General features: G+C 43.6%; 1 pseudogene; it reads right to left on the bottom strand.

The window, feature by feature from the left end:
- Positions 1-2,448: 2,448 nt before the first annotated feature.
- Positions 2,449-10,916, bottom strand: LOC114703111 (annotated as a pseudogene).
- Between the last annotated feature and the right edge of the window lie 1,635 nt (positions 10,917-12,551).

Raw genomic sequence — 12,551 nt, 5'->3', positions numbered from 1 at the left:
AACAATAATGAAAGTTCTCTTGGTTTATGTGTGACCTTTTGTGATTGATGAGTAAATGAAATGAGGTAGAATTGATGGCATGGGACTTCATCACTACATCCTATTCCTGAAGCAATTGCCTCAAAACCCTTCCTCTATGCAAAACATACATGTTTAATATATACATTTTCTCGATACATACATTATACAAATTATCCCATCCTATCTCCTTAACCTGTATCTCAGACATATTACAGTCTACCTCTTCTGAAAAAACCCACTAGGTCTCTTGCTATTTGTAGACAGACGGTCAATAATTTGGCTAAAAGTTCCTGGTCCTAACTCTGGGGAAAGGAAAACCTGGGTTTATAGTGTACACAGAGAAGTCATTACTTCTGAATTATCTGGGTGACCTTTCAAAGGCTGAAATCAAGCCTCAGTTGCAATAATTAAATGCTCTTTCTTCCATCTAAGAAAAGCAATGCACATTCTGGAGATGCTTGTTGCCTGGCAACAAATGCATACTTCCCTTCCCCTTAGACAACTTCCAAAAAAATGCTAGGAAGAAAACTGGCCAATAAAATAAATCTGGTGTTTCTTAGTGTGGGAGGAGAGCAAATTCACAAAATGTGCATGTGGGTGTGTGTGTGTGTGTGTGTGTGTGTGTGTGTGTGTGTGTGTGTGTGTGTTTCTGGGTGCATATGCGCTTATGGAGTGGGCAGATAAGAAAGCATAGAAAGAAAGAAACAGAATAGAATATAGTAATATAGTATTAATTCATTAATTCATGTGTGTGTGTGTGTGTGTGTGTGTCGCATGAAACTAGCCAGCCATGGCTGAGGTTTCCTGCTTCAGGGAACAACAGTGTTTTCATCTCCCCAAATCACTGAGTGCTAAGCTGTGTGATCATTTCAGGGGTGAAGAAAGAGTATAAAGATGAAGAAAAATATTGACTTTATTATTATTGTTGTTGTTGTTGTTGAGAAAAGCAAGACTTGAAAAATGTCAACGTCCCAGCCCATTATCTGTGGCAATGGTGAGACTGGGAAATTAGTAATGAAAAAGGGTTTATCTTGGCTCTTAGTTAGAGGTGTTGGGAAGCTCATGACTGAGCTCCGGCACTCTCTCATCTTCTGTTGTGAGCTTTGCACTGTTCAAACTCACGGTGGAACACCCGAAGGCAGGCAGGACCCGTGGAAGAGCAGGCAGGTGAGACGATGTGGGGAGGCGCCAAGCTCGCTGTGCAGAAAGCCACTCTTGTGATCATCTGGCTCAGGCTAGTGGAAACTGTGTAGCTCTACGTACAAGGAGGAAGCACCACAATCAAATTACCTTCCAAAATGCCTGCCACTCAGCGCTGATTCATTATGGAATTGTGCATCAGTGTGAGTGAGTTTCTATTGGAGCAAGCCATCCTGAAATGATAGAACTACTAATAACACTAATGACTAATCGTTGGAAGGACTTTCGTTTCTTGATCTTATGCAAGGGGCACTTCAGCTTTTTAAATACAGAATGCCTATGTCTCTGCCCCTACCATTTGTCTTTTGTCCTTGAGTGAACGTGATTCCTTTAACCCTTTAGCCATGTTCCATCAGCACTTCTTTGAATGGTGTTAAAATGTACATAACAAAAAGTGCTATTTGATCCAGTCTTTTTTTTTTAGGTTTGAGAATTTATCAGTCACAGAGAGTGACAGGAGCAGACTTACAAAATCGCTGTTAGGTTTCCTTCAAAATGGAAAGTATCCGGTGTTTTTCCCACTTTGACTTTTTAAAGCTGCATGCCAATGGCCCCAGCCAGCCAGTTGACCTCTCCTTTCAAGAATGGGTTCTCCCAAACAGGACTGGCAAAAAAAAAATAAATAAAAAAATAAAAAAAAAAAAATCAATGCTATTCTGCTATTCTCATAGAATGGTGCCTAGCCCAGCTGTTAGCAGAAAGGGTCCACCCAGCAACTGATGGAAACAGATGCAGGCCCACAGCCAAACATCAGGCAGAGCTAGGAGAATCCTATGGAAGAGGGGGAGGAAGGATTGTAGGAACCACAAGAAAACCCACAGAATAAACTAACCTGGGCTCACAGAGACTAAACTGACAACCAGGGAGCCTGCATGGGCCTGACCTAGGCCCTCTGCATGTAAGTTACAGTTGTGTAGCTTGGTCCTCGTGTGGGACTCCTAACAGTGAGAACAAGGGCTGTCTCTGACTCTGTTGTCTGCTTCTGGGACTCTTTCCTCCTACCGGATTGCCCCATCCAGCCTCAATAGAAGAGGAGTAGCCTAGTCTCACTGCAACTTGGTATACCTTGTCTGGTTGATATCTATGGGATGCCCACCTGTATCTGAAGAGAAGCAGTGGGGGGAAGAGTGGATGGGGGAGGAGGTAAAGGGGAAGTAGGGGGAAGAATTGAGAAGAGGGGAGGGAGGGGAAGCTTTGGTTTGGATGTAAAAACAAAAACAAAGGCAACTAAACAAACAAAAAGAATGGGCTCTCAATTATGATCTGTACCAAAAGAGTATATCCAGCAGGGTCACCCGGTTGGCTGTGGAAAGGGAAGTTGTGCCCTTCCTCTGGCAGGGTGGAAAGCAGTAGTGTTGCAAATGAACCTGGAACAATTGTCATCACACAGAGGCCCATGGGAGCCAGATCTGGAGCCATGAGCAGTGTCCCGGCCACTATGCCCCTTTTGAATGTAGTGTATGTTGCTTGTCCAACTTGGCCATCAACGGCAGACACACTGGCAGTCTTATGATAACTCCAGTTTGGTTCATTCTGGCCCATGATCACATTGAAAGAGCCCATGAGATGCACGTTGAGAACCCCTTGGACGTCCTTCAAGGTGTGGACCCAGATCTTTTGGTTGTATATCTTAAATGGCTTCTGAAATACCTGCACAGCTGGCAGCCACATCTACAGGCCCAAACTTCTTTGGCTGGAGTCAAAACTGCTTGTACGTCCTTCTCAGTGGTCATGTTGGCTGGAGCAAACACCTTCTCTCTTTCTTCTTGCTTGGACCTCACCCCTGACTTAGGGAGTTTTTCAGCTATAGCCAGGCCAAGGCCCGAAGCTCCCCGTTATTTCTGTGACCAGGTCCTTCACACTCTGACACTCCGCAGCCAACTTGCACCCATTTTATCTATTTTTTTTTTTTCTGTATAAAGAGCCCATTGGCACTGAATGCACTCACATTGTTATGCAATTCCTTAGCACTGTCCAGCTCTGCGTAGTTTTCATCTCTAAATACTAAAACTTTAAACTTGTCAGTTAACCACTCCCAATTCCTGATGATTCAGGGAGATTTAGAGCCAGGAGAGATACTGCCTCAAAAAATAAGGTGAAGTGAATAGAGGAAGATACTAGATATAAACCTATGGTCTACACACACACACACACACACACACACACACACACACACACATGCATACACATACATACATACAAACACGCTAATACACAGACACATAAACACTCACATATGTACACATAAACACATTATACACATGCACACACTACACATACAATGAACACACACATACATACACATAAACAGCCACATACACATGCATACATGCACACATACACCTATATACATATATACATATGCACACATACACTCACACAGTTCCAGAAGAGTAGGGTTCAATATAAGTTGGATTTGCTATGCATGAAAAACAGAATGAAAAAACTGGGATACAAAGGCTGGAAGTTACTTTGTTTTTAGACTTTTAAGACCACTCTGGCTGGTCTGGAACTCACTGTGTAGACCAGACTGGCCTCAAACTTGAAGGAATCCTAGTGCTTCTGCCTTCTGTTGCTGGCATGATAGGCATGTGCCAACATGCCTGACTATAGGAGTCATTTCTAAGGCATCAATAGAAATAGGGATCAGTTAGTTATCAAATAATACACAAAAGTTAAAAGGTATGCTTGGGAGACTGGGGTGAAAATGGAGCTGTATAGATTGAGCCTAAGCATATACATGGCAGACCCAAAAGCAGTATAGCAATATTAACGGAATCATATCTCTGTTTCTCAGAGCAGACAATTCAGCCCTGGCAGATGAGAAGAATACATTAAAGGGGCGCCATGGAATTCAGGAAAGACAGCTACGAGTCAAAAGACAGAATTGGCATCACCCGAGCTCCCTCTACACAAGGAAGGCAATTCCAAAACTCTCAGCTAAAGTTTGAGCAACTTCAGAGTTGAAGTTGGGCCTTTGGTATCCCCTTTGAAGAGACACAAGAAGTCATTGGTTGGCTCACAGCTCCAAATAGGGTTGTCTTACATTGCATATCATACCTTTTATGAAAGCAAGGGTTTTATTGTGTACAAGGAAACCCAGATCTTATTTTCTGAAATTTGACAGCCTGTGGTGGCTTTCCTGTGAGCTGCACCTGGCCTGGCTCCTAGCACCTAGCCCTAATCTGTCTTTTGTTTAGCAGACACCTTTTGTTTCCCTTACTGCCTTCTGTGTGAATCCTGTCTTGGAGTTTCCCAAGGATACAAAGGCCTGTGCAAAACTTGATTCAGGAAACCCAGAAAACCTCTGTACATGATAAATCAAGGAACTTGCACTTAGCATTGTATTGTTGGGAGATCCTTTCAAGTTGTTTTGAACATATGGAAATTAACTGGCTTAACTGTAATGGAGAGAAATGAAACTAGCTCAAGAAGCGAAGGGGCTTCAGTCCTTTGAGGCTGGACCCCCCTGCAGCTGTCAAAGGCTAAATACATTCTTAAGGTGCCTCTGAATCTTCTTTCAATGGAGCTGCAACTGTGTGAACCCACATACCAGTGTCACCACAACACTCAGTAACAACAGCCATTGGAATGCTCAACAAAACCTAATAAAATGACCTCTTGTCCTACTTTTATTTCTGTTGATGTGACAGACACCCATGACCAAAAGCAACATAAGGAAGAAAAGCATTTATTTGGCCTACAATTTCAGGTTGCAGTTCATCACTTTAGGGAAGTCAAGACAGGCACTCAAGCAGCTAGTCCCAATCACAGCTACAGTCAAGAGCAAAGAGACTGCATGCACACTACTTGTTCTCTGCTAGCTTGCTCTTATGCTTACTCTTGTTCTCCTTATACTCTTATGCTCTCATAAGCTTATTCTTACACTCCACTCTTACACTTTTCAGGACTCCATGCCTAGATAATTCTGACACTCACAGTAGGCTGAGTCTTTTTGTTCCATTAAAAATCAAGATAATATGCCACAGACATACCCACAAGTCAGACTGATCCAAATAATTCCTAATTAAGACCCTCTTCTGAAATGAGTTTTAGGTTGTGTTAACTTGTCGATTAAAACTAACTAGCATTCTTCCAAATGATGGACAATGGTCATCTCGATTGTCTGTAGGACTTTTGAGCCACCAGGTTCTCTGTTAGTTATTTCGTGGCGCTCTTACCCTGCGAGGAAATATCATGAAACACGACAGACTCTGTTAACAAGAGTTTTATTAAGATGAAAGGGACAGACGAGTGCCCAGGCCTGTGGGAAATACACGTGTGTAAAGAAGAAGAAGGAGCCGGGAATATGGCGCTGGCTTATAAAGGCTGAGTGGCATAGGTGCGTACACAGGTCGACGTAACTACTCCATGCATGCGTGTAGATCACATGGTTGCGTTGCACGCTCTTAAGTAACCATGCAAAGTCACAGATCCTGGTCAAGCGAGAAGCCTTGACCCTGAAATGGCTATTTTGACCTGGAATTGGCTAGCGGAAGTGTCCAGGTCCACTGGCGAAGTGCAAACACGCCCAACTGTGGGGGCGTGTTATGAATCCATCATCCTCCAGCTCGACTGGGTCATGATAATTCATGGTTTTGAGGCTTGGTGGAATTTTGTTCAAGGCTAGGTGGCCTAGTCTTAGATTATGTGTCACGTTGGAGCCCAAGTTTCTGAATCAGTGGCCAGATCAGAGCTTAAAAATGGCCTCCCAGGCTGGAGAGATGGCTCAGCAGCTGAAAGCACTGATGCCTCTATCAGAGGGCCTGGGGTCTGACCCATCACCCACACGGTGGTTCACAACCATCTAACTCCAGTTCCAGGGGATCTTACACCCTCTGCAGGCACCGGCATGGATGTGGTGATACACATATATACATGCAGGCAAAAACAATCCTATATATAAAATAAATATTTTCTAAAAATTGCCTCCCATGTGTCATTTCATAGGAATTAAGTTATAGCTCAGGTTTAGGCACTATCCAACTACCCATACCCTTAGTAAGGCTAGTGGTAACAAGTGGGTCATAGACATGAGGTCTCCTGGTAGAGTTTAGCTGAGGTCCCCTTAGAGTTAAATCTGCCCATCTACTTTTCCTGATGGTTGGGTCCTTCTGGGTGAGTGTAAATGGGAGTTAGTTCTCAGTGCAGAGACTACCAATTGTGCTTCTTTAGAGATGAAGGCCAGCCTACTATTACTCTATAGAGTCCAAGTCAACCTTACTCTCAGAATAGCTTCCAGAAGATTATAGCCTCCTACTGGCCTTTTCTATGATAGTGGGAAAGCTCCAACCACATCTTAAAGGTCAATTAACACTACAAAGAATAGAACCCTTGGAAAGGAAGCCTCTGGGTAAGGTCTACTTACCAGTCCTCTTTTGTGTATGTTCACTTTCGTTATGCTGGTCATAGCAGAAGAGATGCCCTGATTGGTACCCTTGTTATACTGGTAAGTGAGCAAGTCTGAATGACTCTTTTTATATTGCCATAGCTTCCTTTTCCCATGAACATTCCTCACATCAACTAATAGCATCTCTCCCTAGGTGGCAAGACTCATTCATCCCTTTAATGATCTTCCACTGGATGGACAGTGGTAACATAAACACGTCTTCCCTTTTTGATTTACTTTTGACTTAATCTTGCCTGGGCAACCTGTATTTTCTCCTGCCTCATTTATACAGTTTTTGTAGAAAACTACTTTTCTCCTTTTCATGACAACATACCCGACAAATGTGACTTAAGCAAGGAGAGATTTATTTTGGCTTACAGAGGGGATAGCTGTGATGGAAGGCATGATGGCAAGAGTTCCGGGCATCTGGTCGAATTTTGTCAACAGCCAGCAAACACAGAGAGAATGTTGCTGATTAGCTGTCTTTCTTCTTTTTTTATTGAGTCTGGGACCCCAGCCCATCAAATAGTGCTTCCACATTTAGATGAATCTTACCTCTTCGATAAATACATGCCCAGAGGGTGGTCTTCTAGGAGAGTCTAGAGCCTGTCAAGTCGATACTCAATATTAACCATCAGAGCTCTGAAGACAGTGGAGCCAACGCCTAAAACTAGGATCTGACAGGGAGGCTGCAGCCTTGGCCTCCTTGCCTGCAAATATATATATATATTTGTAAATCAAGATCCTTTCTTTTGATGTCTCATGTAGTGAACAAGAGCCAGTTTTTATGAGTATAAAACAGATTGAGTATTTCTGGCCATATTCAATGAAGAAGTATTTTTGCAGCGAGAAGTCCTCTGTCCTTCCAGACTGCAGCAGGAGCATGTAGCACAAGAAAGGCAATGGTAACATGATAGTAACTCTCCCTTTATCAACGGGCTCCATCTTTTGAGATGGAGTGCCAGGTGGTACTCATCTATTACCCTGTTTGAATCTGACAACGACTCAGCCTATTCTCCTTTTGACATCTACAATAATACCATTTCTATTAGTAAACAACAGGAGAATGGAGATGTTTGAGGGCTGATCTAGAAGATGAGGTCTACTGAAATACATCTGCTCTGTGGTTTCTGTGCACAAATGGAAAAGGAGTTTCCTTGAGCAGCAGTAAATGGCAACACATTAAGGATTCTTATCTAGTATGCCAGTAGTAAATCCTGAAATCTGGTGAATCTTTCTCCTGGCATCCACTGTTGTCACTGTATTCCTCAAACTGCCTGAACCTGAGTGTGGTCTTCTAGAGTTTGATCTGACCACTGTTAGATTTCTATCCTAATGGTGCTAACAATTGGCTGCCACAATTCAGAGATGTCTAGGCTATCTCTGAGCAACAGTCTCAGATATTTTAGAGAAACAGGCCCCAGCCTTGAAATATCTCCTAACCCTTGGAGGACTCCAAGGCCAATTCCCTGCTTCTTAGCTAAGTGAGGCTCCAAAGCTGGTCTGTTACAGAGTCATCTTTAATGTGGGTAATGGCCTGGTATTGTGGCCCTAGACCTATAGGTGCTTGAAGGTTTCCTTTCAAGGTCTGGCATACAGGCTTTGTAGTCACTCCAGATCTAGTTCCTATAGAGGAAGTGTCTTTCATCAGAGAATACTTTGAGCTGCTGCTCATTTAGAAAAGAGAGAGATATTCAGTGTGGTCTTTCTTCTTCCTAAAATGTTGTTTCTTTGGGTGAGTATGTACTGTAGGTAGTGGACTTTTAGCTAGGTAATTCAAGTCTTGTTGGATGACCTCTAATACACTGTATCTGCCTAAAATTATAAAACTTGCATAGTGATTTTTCTGGGGAGATTTACTATATATTAAGATATATTCTAATGTGAGATGGAGTACCTTAACTAACTTGAAGTTCTTTGAGTTTCTAATCACAGCACTGTTTTACAGGTAGGAGCTACCTCTAAATCCTGGTAGACGGATGTACTAGAGAGTAATACAAACCACTGAATCCATCTCCTGTGGAATAATTCTCTTGTACACTGTAAAGATTTGTCACTTGAGCTGGTTTAATGAAAGCACCAACTCACTGGTAGCCAGGCAGAAAGTATAGATGGGGTGACCAAACTAAGGATGATGGGAAGATGAAGGATGAAGTTAGAGGAGACACCAGTCAACCACCAAGGAAGTAGGATGTGTAGAAAATGAGTTAACAAGCCATGAGCCATATGACAAAATATAGATAAGAAATATTAGTTAATTTAAATGTAAGAGTTAGGTTGTAACAACCCTGAGCTATCAGCCAAGCATTTATAATTTATATTAAGTCTCTGAGTCAGTTATTTGGGAAGCAGCTGCCAGTCATTTGGGAGAAGGCAGTTAAGACAGGAAAATTCCAACTACATCTATCCATTCAAATGCAAACAGGTAATGAGTATGTATATAGGAGAAAGCATCTCTGGGTCTAAAACAGCAAACCACTTGCTTTGGTCAAAATAGTATGTCGACGCAACTGATGAACTATCTATTATTCTCAGTGTGACTTCTTTATAAAAAAGGAGCAGTAATATTGGAAAGGAGCCTGGCAAGGTATAATTAAACCATATCTTGAAAACATCCTGTATCTCTTAAAGGCTTTATTCTAGTTTGGATTCAGTTCTCTGGTGATGGTAAGGAGAACAATGTCCTGGTTTTGACTGGATTTGTACTGGCTTTATTTGATTATCTCTGCTCCCTAAGGACTTACATTTGAACTGCCTTAAATACTGGGTCTGGTTCTGTAGTTTTGGTCTACATATATTTATATTTATTGCTATATCTATATTTTTGCACATTGAATAGCAACAGTTGACTTGGTTAGTTGGCCTCCACAATTAATATTTTGGTAAGTCCTATTTCAAAGAAGAGTTGGTAAGTTCAGAATGACTAGAAATCGCCAAGTTATTAACTGATTTCCTCAAGTACAAGAAAGGTATGGGGTGAATCTTTTCAGTTGAGACATTCCATTGACCCTCACAACTATGCAAGATTTGGAGAAGTTACCGGAATAAGACACTATAGCTGAGCTCATGCCTTTGTACCTGGGGAGAACATGTCATCTTACACATCACCTAGGCCCCTCCTCCAGTGTAGATAATTTTTATGAGAGAGCAGTAGAATGCCCTCAACAGCTTCAGTCAGGCATGACCAGCACATGCCTGCTTGCGACTGATTCTGGCTCCCTTTAAAACTGGGACCAGTCATGCTTCCAATATTCCCTTTGCTTATGAATAGAACACCGCACATCAACGGCATCTTGGGGAGTAGCCACCTTCAAGGATGGGAAGGTTCTTCCTATTCCAAAGCCCTTCTTTGCAAAGGAGGCAGGCTGCCATACCAGCCTTAGTTGTCTTTGGGGAAGCATGCTTGGATATTATGAGGTGCTATGTTTTCCCAGTGACCAATAGCCTGACATGTTCCACCATGTTTCTTTGCCTCTTCTCTTCAGGCTCTATGGTATTAACAAAGAAGGACACCTCTATGAGTTGACTAGGAGGTGCCTGTAGGTCAAGAGCTATGTAGACAACAGGAGCCCACTGGGGGTTAAAGTGAATATTCTCAACTTGACCTTTAGCAATACTGGCATTTTCATTTGTACACATTTTAAGGGTCTCAGCCGCCCGTTTTAAATGGGGATGAGCCTCGATTAGATCCCCGAGGCATTTCTTTGACTCTTCTCAATTGCCCAGTTTGTCCACACATCTCATTCCTTTTATAAAAACATCAAAACACTGTAACAGGGGTTCTCTCACATCTTGCTTCATAGTTCCCATGGATCCCCGTGGTTGCTACCGCAAGTGCCCTCTGGCGGAAGGCTGCATTTACTGCATGCAGTTTCACAACGCTCTTGGGCGGCACTCCATGTGAGGAGCTTTCGCTTTCATCTGTTGTAGGATAGCGAGAAAGCGGCACTGAAAAATCCCCCCAGCCATCAGATATGATGAAGGTATATTGGAATTTCTGTAAGATGCACCCAGAATCCTAGAGAAGAATCCTCCAGAATCCCTCTCGTTGCAAAGGGGACATGGACTCTCAGGGTCCTCTGCCCTCTGCTGTCACCTACTGGACATAATGGTGATGGACGGAGGCTGGCCGCAGGAAATTGGAATAAGGTGGTGGAAGTCAAGTTCCAGTTAAAACAGGCAGAGCTGGTGGTAAGGAGGGGCTTGTGTTGGGTCTCCATCCTGCATGGTCACCTCTGCTGTTGCGTCCCCAGTTTTCACTACAGTGAGAGAAGCTTTTGCCCACACAGGCTGTAAGGTTAGACATTTTCCGATTGCAAATTCCTGATATAGTTTGGGCTTTTCCCGTAAAGCCATTACAGCCTGGACATTCTGACCACTTTCTTGTCTTCTACAAAATGCATCTAGCTGGAGGATGGCTCTAAAACTTCAAGTCTCATCTAGTATCCAGACCTCATCATCATCTGACTAGAATGTATTGAATATTGGCTACACTGGACAAAAAAAAAAAAAAAAAAAAAAAAAAAAAAATCAATGTTTTCCTTTTAGGGTTTCCATCCACAGGTCTTTCTAGTGTTTGAGAACACAGTCGAGCAGAGTGTTGATAGAGACTGAATGATGATGTCCTGTGTCCTGGAAAAGAAGATGTGAAGAGGGCTTGGTGCCCCGAGAATCCCAAGCAAGCCTGGGTCCCTGAAGAGGGGGCATCCCTTCTCAGACTGCTATGCTCTGTCCATTTCAGCAGCAGATCAGTGCCGAAGTCTGCGTTGTTAGCTGCCACATTCAGAACATTCGTGGGATCTCCTGGTTTATGGACGTTCCCAGAGTCTATGGGGAAGTGACTCTGACCTGAGAGCTGGTAGAATCCCTCCCCCATTTGAGACTAGTGGCTAATATTTTGAAAACTCTCTCTCTCTCTCTCTCTCTCTCTCTCTCTCTCTCTCTCTCTCTCTCTCTCTCTCTCTCTCTCTCTCTCTCTCTCTCTGTTGTTTGGATGGTTGTGTGGCCTTGGCTGTCATAAGCCTTGGCCTATCCCATCTAGAAGAAGGTCAGATGAACAAGAGAAACAAAGACAACTTCTGGTGTGCAGAGCACACTGTGGGGCGGGTCCTGTTGCCAGCCACTGGGTCTTGATGGGGGGGGGGGGGCTTCGACTTCATTTTTGCCATGACCAGGTGCAGGGGGAGGGTCTGAACCTTCAGGCCATAACCCAGGAGGAAATGGGGTGTCAGGCCACAGTGCCAGTGACATACCCCTGCAGCATTTTGTACCTCTGGGCCCCTGGTTCCACCCCTGCAGCAGGCTGAGTTTCATTCAGAACTGTGTTGCACAGAGGGCCAAAGACAAAGGGCAGGAAACCAGCTATCTGTGTGCAAAGCTGTGTGTGTACTCTGAGGCTCTCTGTCTCCATCATCATCACAGAAGGGAAGACTGGGCAAGAGCCTTGGCCTGGGGCAGAAGGGGTTGAGAAGTCAAGCACCCAGCACTGGCTCTCTTGCCACCATGATGGAGTGAGAGTTCCTCACCAAATGTCATGGCATGGAGCTGTGGAAAGGAAGCAGGGCTAGGCCATGCATCTCTGATTATAACAGTGATATCCTGCTTTGCCCCACACCAGGACACTGATGTGCTTGGGAGATGGATGTAAAGGGACTGGAGGATGACTACTAATTCCCATCATTTCCTGGGTCTGTGTCAGCTAGCCAGAGATGAATGGAACAAGGGCATGAAAAGAGTGTACACAGCACATCTCAGGTACTGCTTGAATCTCATTACCTGGGAGGTAGCTTGGGAAATGAATTAAAGAAAAAATTTGAGACCCCACTCTTTCCTTCAGAGAAGCTGAGGAGAGTGTGGACAGTGTGGAGCTAAGGCAATACCCCAAATAAAACCCCAAATATTTGCCAAAAGTGTGTATGGTGTGTGTAGTATGTGTGCATGT

Source organism: Peromyscus leucopus, chromosome 17, assembly GCF_004664715.2.
Source record: "Peromyscus leucopus breed LL Stock chromosome 17, UCI_PerLeu_2.1, whole genome shotgun sequence".
Taxonomy (NCBI): domain Eukaryota; kingdom Metazoa; phylum Chordata; class Mammalia; order Rodentia; family Cricetidae; genus Peromyscus; species Peromyscus leucopus.
Note: the sequence above shows the minus strand (reverse complement) of the source record. Positions and strands in the feature narration are given on the sequence as shown.